Source organism: Arachis ipaensis, chromosome B01 (assembly GCF_000816755.2).
Source record: "Arachis ipaensis cultivar K30076 chromosome B01, Araip1.1, whole genome shotgun sequence".
Classification (NCBI taxonomy): Eukaryota; Viridiplantae; Streptophyta; class Magnoliopsida; order Fabales; family Fabaceae; genus Arachis; species Arachis ipaensis.
The window spans coordinates 87,907,534-87,925,365 of NC_029785.2; the positions used below are offsets into that span (position 1 = coordinate 87,907,534).

At 36.7% G+C, this 17,832-nt stretch overlaps 1 long non-coding RNA gene across 1 annotated transcript; it reads left to right on the forward strand.

Annotated features, from left to right (window-relative positions):
* Positions 520 to 2,223, forward strand: LOC110271579. Its single transcript, XR_002362186.1, has 4 exons — positions 520 to 718; positions 885 to 1,107; positions 1,586 to 1,772; positions 1,921 to 2,223. It is a non-coding gene; the product is annotated as an uncharacterized LOC110271579 (long non-coding RNA).

The window sequence follows — 17,832 nt, forward strand, 5'->3', positions numbered from 1 at the left end:
TATCCAATCATATATTAACATTAGCAAATTCAATATCTTATATTATCCCTTCAAAACAGGGGCCTTTAAAAGTTGATGTTTGACAAAGTTTATCGTCTTCTATTTTCAGGGTTCATCTGCCATCTCCAGTGCTATTCATACCCTCGTTTGTGTTTTTCTTCTACTTCTTATTATTATTCTTTATAAATTGTTTGCATTGCATTCATATATATATAATTTCAGGATTTCCCGAGAGTTCTGAGGCTGGCGAAGCTGAGCAACAATGGTGCTGTGCTCTTATGCAAGAACACGGGTTTTTCTTTCTCTTCCCTCAAATGGAGGAACCTTCTGGGAGGACATGGTTCAAGCCGTGGTGTTTTTCTTTGTGTTAGTTTCTTAATCTACATCTGCTATTGTGCTTTTAGATATTCTCTCTTGTCAAAGTTGGGTTGTCCCAAAATTGATGAAAAATGAGTAATTGCTTACAATTAGCCTTTCTAGATTGTCTTACAATTCCTATGCTTTTGCTTGTAGGCATATGTGGAAAAGGTTCACAAGGCCTAGTGAATGCAGTTTAGAAAATTTAGCCACCTAATTTGTGGATTCTATTTTAGGAATTGTTATTTATTGTCTTAGATGTGTATTATGTTTCCTTACACCCAGATTTTTGTTTTAGGATGAGGACATTTTCCTTTGGGATGAGGACCTTGGAGTTTAAGAGTTCCACCCAGATAAGAATGTTGAATACCATCTCTGATTTCTAAAAATTAGAAAAAATATAGTTTGATGCTCTTAGATGTTTAATTAAAAACAAAATTGGCGGAGATTACTTCTGTTTTATTTTTTTTTAAATGGGCACTCCTATAATGTTACAAAATCTTAATGATTCTCAAATGATTTTTCAGTTATATATCTATCATTAAAAGTGAAGGGCTGTAGATTTCACAACCAGCACTTGATCCTCAACTTTCTGAAAGGTCTTGCTGTGGAGATTTCACAACCAGCTCTGGAGATTTTTCAGTTACTTACTGTGCTTAGAACTGGGCTTCGACTTCCTTGGTATCCAAATTGAAAGGTCTTGCTGAGAGAAAAAAGCTAGAGGACTTGACAATTGGTCCAGTTCTCACTGTAAGTACATGTCTTTCATTTTCTTAAATTTAAAATTAAAATAAGTGTTGGCAGCTTCATACATTTGTGTATTATTCTCCCTAAGATATGATTTGTGGAGAGAGAAATACTCTTGAGTGCAGTAAGTGAGAAGATATGAACGAATTCTAGAGTTAATTGAAATAAGTTATACATAACTATTCTAGTGTTCATATCCATGCTTTTGATTGATGATTAAAAAGGAGTTTATCTGGTGGGGGTGGGTGCTACGAACAATTTGCTGCTTTCAGGTTAAACACACATTTCCAAGTTTGTGCCATAGTTGATATAGGTGTGCATTATTTATTTATTTGACATTATTGGTAATGGTAAACTGCAGAATGTGGAGTCATATATCCAATAGTATATTAGTTGTTTGATAAATAATTACTCGGAGGTTCTTTTTAATTTTCTTACTTTATTTCACTTTTTTTTATTTTTTATTAATTTTTATGTGCAGTTTACAACTGAATCAATGTTGTAAATAGAGAAAATTAAATAGAAGAAAAGCATAGCTTAACGAAAAGCTTTTGAAGATGCATATACTCACAATCATGTTCTTACATACTTTTGGTTGTTGTGCTTGCAAGAAGGACATACAAAACTGGAGGTTGTGATTTGAGCAGCACTGCTCCGCCTTGTACCAGGTAAAGTTTCGGTAATAAGCAATTCAATTGTTTTTCTCTTTACTTTCCTAGACTTGACGGAAGATTATCTATTTTCTTCAGGTGGATTGAAATGATGGCTCATGTTTTCTCAAGAGCTGCATGGCATTGCGTTTGGTATATGATCCAGGTGGATTGAAATGATGGCTCCTGGATTAGTAATATGTAATTCTAGGATGGTAGCTTGCTTAGAATCTTCGTTAGCTTGGGTACTAGTAGTGTTTTTTTATTTCAGTAAAAACTAGTGGTCTCTTTTGTAACTTCCTGTTGATTCTAAAATTTTTTCTCTTATGTAATAATATGTAAAGCAAGTAGATAATGTAATAGTTGTTGTAATGATTTTGATTTTTGGTATTTTGTTAGAGCATGTCATGTGATCAATCACACTATATTTGGTGACAAGTTTATAAAGATTGGATTAGTTGATTTAAAATTAATGGTCATTGTATAAATTTTACAATTATCTATGAATTTTATAAGATTTTATTACAAAGATTAGAAAAAGAACAATAGAACCTGAACAAAGTTATAGCTACGCTTTAAAAACGTAGTCATATTGTACAACAGTTATCAACAGCTACACTTTAAAAGCGTAGCCATATCTCTTGTTACTGGCACGCTTTAAAAGCGTAGCCATATCTTTTGCTACTGGCACGCTTTAAAAGCGTAGCAATATCCCTTGCTGTTGGCACGCTTTAAAAGCGTAGCCGTATCTCCAGCTATTGGCACGCTTTAAAAGCGTACCGATATCTTTCACATACAGCCATGCTTAAAAGTGTGGCAATAGATAAAAGCGTGGCAATAGAAAAAGCGTGGCCATAGGTCACCAAAAGTGTGGTGATAGAGCAACCGGCACGCTAGCAGTTGTAACCCTTTCAAAAGCGTGCCGGTATCTCAAAAAGCGTGGCGAAAAGCTATCGCTACGCTTTTTTCAACTTTTCGCTACGCTTTAAAAGCGTAGCAAAATCCTGGTTTTCTTGTAGTGACCAAGACCAAAAGGGAAAAAGTAAATTTGCTGGAATAAAAATGTCTTCAGATTGAAAGCAATGGTGACATAAATAAAAGAAAGTAATAATAAACTGAAATACCTCAAATAACATTAATTCAAATAATCTGGAACATAGAAGAATTCATAAATTAAATGGCAAAAGTAATAATCAACTAAAGTAATGGAATGAATAAAAGTGAAAGGGAAGCTTAAAGTAAAGGAACATTAAACCTGGGATCGAGAGTCACTCCTAAAACTAAGAGAAGTCCTAAATCCTAAGAGAGAGAGGAGAGAACCTCTCTCAAAACTAAATCTAAATCATGGGAAGTAACTAAATTGGCGAGCTCCCTTTGAATGGATGCATTCCCACACTTTATAATCTCTAATCTATGCCTTCTGGACTTGGATTTGGGCCAAAAAGGGCTTCAGAAATCGCTGTGAGCGTTTTCTGCAATTTCTGGTGCGTGGCCTCTGTCACGCGTCCGCGTGGGTCACGCGGTCACGTCATTCGGAGCTTTTCTTGTCACGCGATCGCGTCAGTCATGCGGCCGCGTCATATGTGTTTTGCTTAAGGCGCGCGGTCGCGTCAGTCATGCGGCCGCGTCACTGTTGATTCGCGCTTGGCATGCGTCCGCGTCGCCCATGCGATTGCGTGGATGCCAGTTTCTTTAGAAACTCCGTTTTGTGCTTTCTTTCCATCTTTGTATGTTTCCTTTTTCATTCTTTAAGTCATTCCTGCCTTAGAAGATCTAAAACTACTCAACACACTAATCACGGCATCGAATGGAAATAAAGGTAATTAAAATAATTAATTTTAAAGCATAGAAAATATGTTTTTCACATACATCACATACTAAGGAAGGGAAAGTAAAACCATGCAATTAATATGAATAAGCGGGTGAAGGATTGAATAAATCACTCAAACTAAGCACAAAATGTATCATAAAATATGGGTTTATCAACCTTCCCACACTTAAACAATAGCATGTCCTCATGCTAAATCCAAGGTAAAAAGTAAGGTTAAAGTGGTGGAATGTCATGCAATGCAATCTAATCTAAATGCAACTACCTAGATGAATGATGCATCATGCAATTCTAATTTTTATTTACTTGAATATAAAGCTTGCATGTAGTTAAATTAATTCACATTCTCAAGAAGTCATGTATATATATATAGCCAAGCCTTAGATAGTGATAAAGTGCCTTTACAATTGAGATGGGAGAGAAAAATATTTTATATTTTAAAAACTTGCAAGACAATTAATAATTTAAATAGAGATATATGTTAATGAGCTATTGAACCCTCACTGGATTTTGTGTTTACTCTCTAATATAACAATGTTTGTTGGGTTAATCACTCTATTCTTCTTTTTATTCTTTCTTTCTATAACTTTGTTCTTCATCTAACCAATCAACAATTATAGAATACAGACATACCAAAAATCATGATGTCTTTAATTAAGGTTGTAATGGGGCCAAGGTAAAGGTAAGGGTATATGTATAAGGCTAAGTGAGCTAATAAGTGAATCCTTAATTAGACTAAGATCTCATGCCTTAATGTTTATTTTTATCCCATGTGCATTGCTTTATTTTGCATTTGGGGGATTCTTTTGTGTCCCCTTTATTCAAATATTGAAAATTAATAATTTTTTTTAATGCACATGATAATTTAATTTCTTTAACTTCACATGAGCATGTTTCCCAAAAATTCTTATTTTGAAACATCTTTATTCTTTTTCAACCTTCTACCCTTTTGTTTCTATCATCCATGTTCGCAATAGGTTTTCCCACATTTAAACTATACATAATTTTCTATCTTAAGCTAACCAAGGATTCAACTTGGGATTTTATTTTGTTTTTTTGCTTAAGGCTAGTAATGTGGCTAATAGAATAAAAGGGGATTTAAAGGCTCAAGGGGGCTAACAAGGGTGATGTGAAGGGTAGGTTATTTTGGGATAAGTGAGCTAAAATCAAATAACGGCCTCAATCACTCTCTTGGTATGTATTTCTATTCTATAATCGGACATATAGATTAAAACAAAGTAATGAACACCAGAATATAAAAGAAGGGCGGAACACACAGGAATAAAAATTATGGTTTGAATGTAACCATACAATTAAGCTCAAAACTCACAGGCTATGTGTTCTCTAGCTCAAAAATCATTTATCAATTATGTATGTCATGCAGGTTTAGTTAAAAATTCCCATTATTCTCAATGTAAAACTTAAGGTGGCTTTAAAGTTCTAGTGTTTCTCCTTGATGAAATGTTGTTTAATTAACTAACATGTAATGCTATATATACAAGGTGTGGGTTTTTTTGATTCTGTTAAAGTCTCTAGTTTACTTCCTTTTTCTTTTCAATCTATTTCGAGTTATCTTATGCTAAAAAGGGTAAACTATACTAATCAATCCACAATTTATATAACTAATAAGTTAGAATTGCAACTAAACTAAATGGATAAAATATGAACTAAAAATGCAAAATGCAGAAATAGAGTAAAAATACATGAAAATAGCAATGTATAAGTACTGCAAAATAGAAATAAAAAGAAAAATACAGAAAAATAACAAAATAAATAAAAAGAGTATGTAGTGGTTCACCAAAAAAGAACGCCAGAGATGGCGACCTCCCCACACTTAAAATGTAGCATCGTCCCTGATGCTCACTCAAGCAGGGTGTGAAGGGGTGTCATCACTGGAAGGACGGGTAGCTGGGGTCTCTGAGGTGGTGATCTGAGGGTCTGACTGCTGTGGAAGGGGTGCTGACTGAAGGGGGATCTCAGGGTCTACAGCCTGAATCTGAGGTGGAGCCTCCTGAAGGTGTGCTGCCTGCTGGGTGCCTGCCTGCTCTGCCTCACTCTGTGGATGGGTCCCTGCCTCGGGATCATCCGCCTTCTCCTCAGATGCCTCGGATGGTATGTCAGGCTCGGAGGGGATGTCGCCAGATCGTATCATTAGCTTTAGGTGCTCATAGCGTCGCTTGTTGCGATGCTCCATCTGGTCAAGCCGTCGAGACAGACGGTGCACTAGATGATAGATGGGCTCTGGGGTAAGTGGAGGTGCAGTGGTGGTGGCAGGTGTAGCTGTAGAGGAAGAGGGGCCGACAGATGGTGTGGCAGTGTCACCAGGAGCAGTGAGGACTAGAGGTCTGTAGCCTAAGGCCAGAAAGTTTCTCCTGTGTGGGATAATCTTCTTGCATTCTGCAGCAGGTGGCCTCTCATCGGCATCCTCCCAAGGCACGTCAGCTCGACAGCCCAGCTGTGTAACCAAATAGGGAAAGGGAAGAGTGCCTCGGACGTGGACCTTGGCCATGTAGAACCGGATAAAGCGTGGCAGGTACAGGTCCTTACCCTCCATCACACACCATAGGAGGGTGATCATAGCGGCAGGTATATCGGTCTCGTGAGTACTCGGCATAATGAAGTTGCTAAGTATCTGATGCCACAGCCGAGCCTCATCATTCAAGTATAAACTTCATAAAGCGCATGTCTTCCTCAGCTTTCTGATAACCATCTGGCTGATCAGATTTAGGCAGAAGCTTTAGAACATCTTCAATTGCCTCTTCAGTAACCAGAATTTGCTTCCCTCTGAGGTTCACTGCATCTAAGGAGGTCTTCAAGTAATTGCAGTAGAATTCTCTAACCCAAGATGCATTGACCTCAGTCAAGGGTCTCTCTAAGAAGAACCAACCTCTTTGTTTGATCTGGTCAGAAGTGTATTGCTGGAGTTCTTCTGGGATCTTTAAGGTCCTTTCCAGGTATAGGTTCCTGGAGGTTGCAAACACCGGATACTTTAGCTCACAGTATCGGTTTGTAAATTTTATTGGATCAGTGGCAGGAAGCAGTTGGTCAGCCTTCTCCTGTAGGGTAAAGTTTTTCTCCCGCAAGGAGGCATCATGCATGAGATCTATGATAGACATAGATGATTCTCCTCTTTTCTGTTTGCCAGTAGTAGCCTTGCCTTTTCCTTTTCTTTGGCTGGCAGACATCCTGAAAAACAGAAAACCAGGATATATATAAAAATAGGAAAGCAAATAGGCAAATAATCAAAGAAAACACAAAGTGGCAAAGAAGCAATAGGATAAGGAAATGAGTTAATTAAATGTGCATTAAGGATTGCATAGGAGTTAAAAGTCCGAAAAGAAGAATTCACAATCCAAAATGTAATTGAATTCATGTTAAATAGAAAAATTATCATTTTGCCATGGTTAAAAGGTTAAAAGAAAGTGAAATGAAATCAGAAGAGAAGTTTGAAAGGTTAGGTTGGTGAGAATTGAAAAAGTGTTTAGGAAGTTAAAATTAGGGAATTAGTGAAAAGTGGGTTAAAGTAAGTGGCATAATGAAAATATTCCAAGTAACAAGGATTCACAGGTAGGAACTATAAGTAACTCATAACCAAACAAGGAAAACAGGTTGATGCTGATTCAAATAGATATAGAGAAAGCAAAAATTTGGAATCAAAACATCATAAATGCAGTTTATGAACCAGGAAATAAAAAAGGATAAGAAAGCATGCCCTGGTATTCATGAAATGGTTTGGTTAAAGCAGAGGAAAACAGAGTTCAAAATGCCAAAACCAAAACATGAATGAAAATATTTTACAGAAATTTGGGCAGCATTTCGGCTAAAATTGGATTGTCCAAGAAAATAAACAGCAATCGAATAGTTCATATGAATTAAAATTAAAGCTTGCAATTACATATAAAGAATATAAACATGAAAATTCATTGTAAAGAGCAGCATGAAACAAGAAATCACAGCATATAAACATTACAAACATCACAGCAACAGCAGAATTGCAAATTTGATAAAACAGAAACATGAACAGTGCAAGTAAACAGGCCTAAATCCACTAACCACATCCTAGGCTACCTAACAACCTAAAATCCACTACAACATGCATATCTAACTAGCCTAAACATGAACATAAATAGAAAATAATGAAATAACGACTAAGGATAGAAGGGTGGCGTTCGTCGGAACATGGTAGGCCGAATAAGGAGAGTGGGCAGAAAGGTGGCTAGGGGTGGTGGTGACGTGGTCTGGCGCGGCGGCTGGCGGTGGTGGGCACGGCTGTTCGGGGCAGGGGGAAAGAAGGGATGGGTAATGGGGTAGGGGGTAAGAGGGGAAGGGAGGGGGATGGTGGTGGTTGGATTGGAGAGGAAGAGAGGGAGGAGAGAGTTTCAGGGGGGCACGACTGATAGGGTTAGCGTGACTGGGGTGGTTATAATTTTAAATCCACGCGATCGCGTGGGGCACGCGGTCGCGTGGCTAGAGCGGAATGGGAAGTGACGCGATTACATGGAGGGCAAAAAAGATTGAATGAAGCGATCGCCTAGCGCATGCGATCGCGTCGCTGGGATTCGTGCTAAACGCACGAATCCAGTGTCGTTTCAGCGCAACTCTCTGTCTCCTTTGGGGTGTTCATGCAATCCATGCGACGCGGTCGCGTGGGATTGGTTGTGTGCAAGTGACGCGATCGCGTGGGTGACGCGATTGCATGGGTCATTTGTGCGAAACGCACAATGGCCGCACGATTCCAGCCAAACTTTCTGGACGTTGGATCTTTGCGCCGATCTCCAGGTCACGCGGCCGCGTGGATGACGCGGTCGCGTGGGAAGTGTATTTTCGCCCTTTGACGCGATCGCATGGATGATGCGGTCGCGCGGAGCACCTTCTTTTTTTTTTATGCAGTATGCAGAATGCAATGATTAATATGAATGCGATGCGAATTTCCATGTTCAATATTATAAAATAAAATAAAACTTGAAAACAAACAAAACAAAATAAAAATTGAATAATGAACGATCATACCATGGTGGGTTGTCTCCCACCTAGCACTTTTAGTTAAAGTCCTTAAGTTGGACATTGGAGGGGCTTCCTGTTATGGCGGCTTATGTTTAAATTCATCCAAAAATTTCCACCAATGCTTGGAATGGCAATAGCCTCAGGGGTCCCAAACTAGGCATGTAAAGCTCCTGAGCAGCTTCAAACAAATTTTTAGGCTCCTGGAATGACGAATGTCGGAATAGATTCCAGGATCCCAAACTTTGCTTTTAAATTCGCCTCCGTCTTGATCTATACTTTTCCATCCGGGCGGTTTAGAAAGTAGATTCTCACCATGGTGACCAAACATTTTCCGAGATCCATTCAATTGAACATGATACCAATCCGTGCACTTCAAGTTGAAGCGTGGAACCTTGTTGAACCTTGTGCACCAGCTCTGAGCACGAGCCATTTCCCTCTTACTCTTAAAGCCGCAAAGAGCTCTAAGCTGGCCATCTGTTTTAAGCAAACCGTATTTAAGTGAAAAATTAAAGTTAAAGGTCAAGGATTGTACCCACTTGAAGCTTGTATTGGGTGGTAATGGCCTTGGGGATTGTGCACTGTCCTCCTTAGCATCAACTGTAACGTCATTGACGGAGTTCTCCTCAGCTCTGAATTCCCATGGAGGTTAAGCGTCTCCTAGATCTTCAACCAACTCTTCTTCAAGCCTGGTTCTTTCAAACTGAATTCAATACTCCACACAAATTATCCAATCAAATTAGCATATCCAGTAAATAACATTTTCCGAACCAGCTTGCAACAATGTCCATCATCTTCAAATAAATCTTAAGTCAACAACCAAATTAAGAAATCAATGTAACCCGGAATTTAGGTAACATGCATAGCCTCAAACCAAAATCAACCTCATCAATTAATCACTTACAACAATGAAACCAGCCACAATCACAGCCAAGTCAGAATCAATAACTCATGACACAGAAAATTAGTCTAACCATTAATAAATTATTTATATACTCTTAAAGGTTACTATATTATTTCAGAAAATCACAGGTTCTCAAAACAGTTTAATCCCTTAGTTCCAATCCTTCAATAACCACTTAAACCAATCTCAACTAGTCACAAGTAAACTTCACAGCCATTCCCATACATCAAATATCCAATTCAACATCAAACAAGTCAATAATTCACTCAAAATCAAAATCTCAACCAATTCATCGCAGAATCAATAATTCAGTCACATTTCACAACCGCATCTAATTTCAATTATAATTCAAAGAAACCACAACCACATTTCAACCAATTCAGCAATATCACATGAAATCAGAATTGTCAACAAATCCATTAAAATTAGAAAACTAATACCAGTCATAGCATTAACCAATCAAAATTCAAACTCAACTCATCAATCATCAACATGTCAGTTTTTCAAAATAAGTAACTCATCATATTTTCAATTTAGTAAGTAACACAAGCTTAATCACCATTCACTACCATATTAATTCAAATCATAACTCAGAAAAATTGCAATAGCTAACCATTCTCAAACACATTTCAAGTCATTCATGTAAATTAAGAAGTCCTTAATTATTATTAACCATTTGCACTTATCTAATTAACTTTTTAGGCATTCTAAATTAAAAACGTTAAATCCCCTACCTCAATGTCGCATTAACAACGCAATTAAACCAAGCAGCAGCCTCGGGGACGTTTTTCCTATGAGTTCCCTTTCTCTGGCAACAACACAGCAGTCGGGACCTACGTAGCAGCATCAAAATCATCAAGAGCGGCTCCAACATTGGTTCCCGGCGACTCCAATAGCACTAGCAATCTCCAAATAGAGCCGGCAGCAACGTGAGGTGGTCACGGCAGCAATCAGAAACGGTGAATTCTAAATTGATAACAGCAAAAATTTTGGAAACTCCATGCTAACTCAAACTGAAGCAAGAGCCAGAATGCCTTACCTCAATTAGACAATAATAACAAAACGAGGAAACGGCGACAGCAGGAACGGCAGCCCAGGGGTGACGGCGATGCGGCTCCACCACTGGTGACCAAGAAGCACGGCAGAGGCGTTTACCCCACTCAACGGCGTTCTCTCCCTCAACTGGCCTTCCTCCACCCATAAGCTCCTCTCTCAGCGGACCAGAGAAGCCGAAACGGAGCTCCATCGTGACTCTCTGCTTTGGACGGCGACGCACAGCGGTGAGACCCGGCGGCGGCGGCGCTATGGCTCAACAACGGTGGCACGAACGGCAACGCGAACAGCTCGCCTTCCACCTCGCACCACTCCACCTCAGTCTCGCTCAAACCCAACGTCGTTCTCCCCTGCTCCTTCGAGCACGATGGGAAAGGACCCACAGCAGTGCAGCGGGTCGCGCTCCTCCAGCATCGCACCTTCTCCCTCCCCCTCTCAGTGACAGCGGCGCGACTCATGGTTCCATGGACGAGATGACACCGTGAAGCAGCTCGGCGGCGAGTTCCGTGGAGGCGGCAGTGACGGCGAACCTGATGGTGACGAGAGGTGCGGCAGAGCGAGCGGAGCTGGACGATGGCTAGGCGCGGCTCACTCTTCTCCGGTTTCCCCCTCCCCTGGTTCACCCCTGACTCCTCACTCTCCCTCTCTGATGTTCTGTTTCTGAAGCATGTATTACGTTGGAGGGGTGTTTTGGGTGGCTGGGATAAGAAATTAGGGTTAGAGTTTCTAGGATTTGGGAATTAGGATTTCTGATTCAATTTGGGAATTTAGGTTTAGGAATTAGGGATTTTATAAAGTAATATGGATAAACATGAATAGATATTTTGATAAAATTGGAGGGTAGAGAAATTTTAAAATCAAATATACTCTATTAAAAATATTTAGGAAAATTATTTATCAACATATTGCTAAGTTCAATCAATTATTTCTAATTTAAATTATAAAATGAATAAGTTAATTATATTTTGTAAAGTGCAATTTAAATTCAAATATGAATTTTCTAAATTAAATCATACAAATCTCTATTATTTTTCTATCTCTGAAACTTTAATTTTAATTTATAAAATAATTAATTATAATATAAATTATACATAAATATTAATTGACTTAAACTTAAAGTATTTATAAATATCAATCTAATCATTTCTAATAAAATAATTTCTAGGAGTTCAAATTAATAACATATTTCATTCAAAATAGATTTATTTAAATCAAATTATACAATTCTTCTTATTTTTTAATTATCAAAATTATAATTTCAATTATACCAAATATCTAATAAAACCTATATAAAAATTCTAATTAATTTAAACTCCAATTATCATGAAACTCCATTTAATTACCTTTAGCAAAATAATTTTCTTAAAATAAATCACAAATAATTAATTATTTGATTTTCAAAAACTAGGGTTGTTACACCCGATATGCCCATAGGACTTGGGGGAGCTCTTCGGCCCAGGCTCCCTTTGCGTCCTGTAGTCTCCGTTTTAACCCGGCTAGTTTGACTTTGTTGGCAGCTTCTGCCTGTCTATTAGCTTGTGGGTGTTCTACGGATGTGAATTGGTGCTCTATTTTCAAGTCGACTACCAAGTTCCTGAAACCTGTATCAGTGAATTGAGTGCCATTATCCGTGGTGATGGAGTATGGGACCCCAAACCTTGTAATATTGTTCTTGTATAGAAATTTCCGACTTCTTTGTGCAGTGGTATTAGCTAGGGGCTCTGTCTCAATCCATTTTGTGAAATAGTCTACCCCTACAATGAGGAACTTGACTTGTCCCAATCTTTGGGAAAAGTGTAACAACCCTAGTTTTTGAAAATCAAATAATTAGTCATTTGTGATTTATTATATTTGTTGATAACTTTATTTTAAGAAAATTATTTTACTAAAGGTAATTAAATACATTTTCATGATAATTGAAGTTTAAATTAATTAGAATTTTTATATATTCTTTATTAGATATTTGGTATAATTGAAATTATAATTTATATGTTCATTTTATATTTTAAATTAGAAATAATTGATTGAACTTAGCAATATCTTGATAAATAATGTTCCTAAATATTTTTAAGAGAGTATATTTGATTTTAAAATTATCCTACCCTTCAATTTTATCAAAATATTTATTCATATCTATCCATATTACTTTATAAAATTCCTAATTTCTAACCCTAATTCCCAAATCAAACTCAAAAACCCTAATTTCCCCAAATTGAAGAACCCTAACCCTAAACCCCATTTGCTTCAGCCGCACCCCACCCTTCTTCAGCGTAACACACTCACCCCTAATCCCCAAGTCAGCGTCGTTACTTTCCCCCCCATCACATACCCTCACCTCAGCTCCACGCGTGCTCAGTCTCACCACCCTCTCATCAACGCAACACATATGCACAGTTCCACACTCATCGATGGAAAAGAAGGAAGACGCCGCTGCCATCGCGCCGTGCCGCCGTACTCCACGTCGTTGCTGTCGCCGTTCGTGGAGGAAGAGAAGTCAAGCGTGCCAGAGAAGAGTGCGTTCAAATGTGGTTTTTGATAAGTAAGGTTGTTGAAAATGCTTAAGGCAGAATTTCTGCATGCATGACAGTAGAAAGAATCAGTTTCTGGGAGCATCCCAGCTCATATACTTGAATGAAACTATTTTTGCATGAAACTTTAGTGTGTTTTGAGCATCTCATAAAAAATTCAGAATTTATTGATGAGTATTTTGGGAGAAATGAATTTTTGAAGATTGAAGGTTTCTGCAGAAAATTCTGTTTCTTTACTGCAGAAGCACCAACTTCCAACTCACTTAACTTTCAATTCTGGTAAGTATTTGAGCTGAAACCAACGGCATTTTCAAGTTTCCTGTGTCCACAATCTTCATTTTAAATTTCATGTCAATATCCTATTTAACCAAGTAGATATGTTGAAAAGAGTATGGATAACTCACTGGATTTTGGAAACCGAATTCTAAAAGGCCTGGCTGTGTTTGTCACTTCATAACTTTTTCATATGACATGGTATTAATCTGGAATTTAATTCAATAAAAAGCTAAAAGAGTCTTGTTTGAGGTCGTGAATTTTGAAAGGCATTGGGTGGAAACTGGAGTTTTAAGGAATTTATCAAACTTACTACTTGCTGCTGTTTTTCTGCATTTTCTTAGGAAACAATAACAGAATTTTAAGAGAGATGGTACAAGTTTTCATTGTGACCAAATTACCTCAATACCAAGTTTCTTGGAATACTAGTTTATTGAGTTTAATTTTGAAAGAATCCTATGATAAATGAAAGTTAATTACGAATTGATGAGGTGAAAGTTGAATTGATGGATTATGTGGGAATTGTGGGTTATGACTGAACTGTTGGCTATTGTAAATTGTGAATTTTCTGATTGATTTGAGAACCTCTTATTTGGTAGTTGTTGAGGAAAGGGGGACACTTTTTGAGAAAGAGGGAACCCGAAAGGGTGGCAAAGTCCAAGTTTTAGGGGAGATGCTGCCGAATTTTCATAAAAATCTAGATTCTGTTTTAAAATGTGATTTAGAAAAAGATTTGGACTTGAGAGGTTCTACGAATTGGTTCTTGATTTATTAAGAAATTGGTGTTTTGAGTTAAACTGTTTAATAAAAGTTCATGTTACCTGATTGATTTAAATATGAAGGTAGGGATGGTGGTTTTGTCCCGCCTGCAGTGAGGATGGTGGTTTTGTCCCGCTCACATTGATAAATTATTTGGCAAGGACGGTGGTTTAAATCCCGCTTGCGTGTTCCGGGCAAGGATGGTGGTTTAGTCCCGCTTGCTTGTGGAACCTACGGATAAGGATGGTTGAATCCCGCTTATCCGAGTCGGGTCTGGCAACATAACCGACGCGTGAGCTCATGGCCAGTAGGACAGGCATGCATCATATGCATTTATATGACATTGTTTGGGTGTGCATATTATAATTGGTTTGCCTATGTGAATAATTATGTTAATTGCTAATTGCTCTACTTGATATAACTGCTTGATTGTGTTTGAACTTTTTTACTTGTGTTTGTGGCTGAGAATTGGTTGGATTGTGATGAATTGGTTGTTGATTGAGCTGCTTGGGCCTAGGGCCGTGGTTGATTATGAGATGGGCTGAATGTTGTGTTTCGTTGTGTTTTCGGTTTAGAAAAGTATAAAAAACCAAACTGGTTTAGCATAGACTTAATGAACCTATGCTTGGAACAGTTTGATCATTCATACTGTCTAGGAAAAAGTTTTAAAAAGGCTTTTGGATTTAGGATGAAATATAGTTTTCTTGAGTATGTTAATTATTTGCATTTTATTTCATTACTTTTACGGCATTTCCATTCCCTACTGAGAACGTGTGGTTTGTTCTCACCCCAAAATCTTCCACCCTTTCAGTGACACAGGTTTGAAAATTCAGTTTGAAGCTGCGGGCAATTCTAGAATTTACTTACGAGTTAAGTTTATGACTTGAGTTTCTTTCATAGAATTCCCTCGCTCTTACTGCTTAAGGTTTTATTTTATGCAGAGGGATAGGAGTTGTACCTGAATTTTATTTAAATTCTTTTGTATAATATTACTATTATTAATAATTATGTGATTATTATTACTTGGTGATGTTTGCTATATGATTTTAATTAATAAAAACAAAAATTTCTGGTATTTTTACTAAAATTGAATCGCGATATCGAACTAAAGGCTTAATAGTAAATAGTTAATAAGGAAAACAGGTCAGTAGCGCCTTACTTTTGGTACGATCATGACGTATTGGAAGTTGGGTCGTTACAATATGGTATCAGAACAGTTTGTTCCTGTTAGAGCCTTGGGAATGGACTGACTTTGCTTCACTGCATACTCTGAGTGTCTGTCATGCTTTGTGACTTGTTCTGATAACAAGAGTTTGGGTTTTATATGCATGACTGTCTGATGATTAATGCTGTTAGGTTACCATTTCATACTTCATGGTATTAGGTCTGGCCAACTTAATACTAATGATTTATGTATATGGGAACACTAATAGGTTATCATAGACGAAATAGAAGTTATAAGTGATGCGATTCACGTGGTTTGGGAGCGTTAGAAGTTAGGAAGTTAGTTTCGATTCAACGTATAATCTGTATTCGTGCCACATGAACTCGTGCCATCCTTTTCTTCGTTGCTTTCATTGGAATTCTCTGGTTTGAATTTTCTCCTTAAAATGTGATTTGATTGTTTCCCAACCATACCTTGTCATTCTTGTATAATTTTGCTTGCCTATGAATCTGACTCTTTGAATGTTCATCCTTGACATTGCCTATACTTTTGTCCATATATTCTGCTTTCTTTGATTAGAGTTTGAACTTATTTTATTCTAGCAATTTTCGAGGGCGAAAATTTTTTTAAGGTCGGTAGAATGTAACAACCCTAGTTTTTGAAAATCAAATAATTAGTCATTTGCGATTTATTATATTTGTTGATAACTTTATTTTAAGAAAATTATTTTACTAAAGGTAATTAAATACATTTTCATGATGATTGAAGTTTAAATTAATTAGAATTTTTATATATTCTTTATTAGATATTTGGTATAATTGAAATTATAATTTTGGTAATTGAAAAATAAGAAAGAATTGTATAATTTAATTTAAATAAATTTTATTTTTAATGAATTATGTTATTAATTTGAACTCCTAGAAATTATTTTATTAGAAATAATTAGATTTATATTTATAAATACTTTAAGTTTAAGTCAATTAATATTTATGTACAACTTTATTATAATTAATTATTTAATAAATTAAAATTAAAGTTTCGGAGATAGAAAAATAATAGAAAGTTATATCATTCAATTTAAATAATTAATATTGAGTTTCAACTATATTTTATAAAAATGTGATTAATATGTTCATTTTATATTTTAAATTAGAAATAATTGATTGAGCTTAGAAATATGTTGATAAATAATGTTCCTAAATATTTTTAAGAGAGTATATTTGATTTTAAAATTATCCTACCCTTCAATTTTATCAAAATATCTATTCATATCTATCCATATTACTTTATAAAATTCCTAATTTCTAACCCTAATTCCCAAATCAAACTCAGAAACCCTAATTTCCCCAAATTGAAGAACCCTAACCCTAAACCCCATTTGCTTCAGCCGCACCCCACCCTTCTTCAGCGTAACACACTCACCCCTAATCCCCAAGTCAGCGCCGTTACTTTCCCCGCCATCAGATACCCTCACCTCAGCTCCACGAATTCTGCAAATTTCAACACTTTGAGGTAGGGGATTTAACGTTTTTAATTTAGAATGCTTACAAAGTTATTTGGATAAGTGCAAATGGTTAACAATGGTTAAGAATCTCTTAGTTGACATGAATGGCTTGAAATGGGTTTGAAGTTAGTTAATTGTTGTGATGATTCTGAGCTGTGATTGAATTTAGATGCTGCTGTGATTAATGATTAATTTAGTATAATTTATTAAATTGAAATATGCCGAGTTAATTATTGAAAAGCTGTGGTATGGATAACTCATGAATTGAGTTTTGATTATTGCTGTGAATGTAATTAGTTTTGTTGTTATGAGAGACTAATTGATAGAAATAAGCTTGGTTTGAGGTTGTGAAATTTGGAATAAGTTTGATGATGTTTTAGTGCTTCAATTGGATTATTGAATTCAGGTCAAGGCTGCAAATGTCTTTGGACTTTGTTGCGAGTGTTTGAAGTTGTAATTGATATTGTTTTCTCTGATATGGATGGAATTGAGTTGAATTATAACTGTAGTTGGTGATTGATTTGATGATTGTGCGTACTGAATGTTGTAAGGGATAGAATAAATGGTGTTACTTTTGTTGCTGAACTTGCTGGTGTGAATTGATGAGTTATTGTGCTTTTGAATGATGATGAGTGTATATGGAAAATTATGCTTGGCATAGTGTAGAAAAGAAAAGGTTTGATGATGCTTAAGTACTTGACATCGTGTGAATTATTGATTTTGGGTTCTTGGGCTGTGTTGGCAATGAAGACAATTTTGAATAACTAGAAAGAGGTTAAACGTGTGATTTTGGAAGGGTTATACGTTCAAATGTGGTTTTTGATAAGTAAGGTTGTTGAAAATGTTTAAGGCAGAATTTCTGCATGCACGACAGTAGAAAGAATCAGTTTCTGGGAGCATCCCAGCTCATATACTTGAATGAAACTATTTTTGCATGAAACTTTACTGTGTTTTGAGCATCTCATAAAAAATTCAGAATTTATTGATGAGTATTTTGGAAGAAATGAATTTTTGAAGATTGAAGGTTTCTGCAGAAAATTCTGTTTCTTTACTGCAGAAGCAC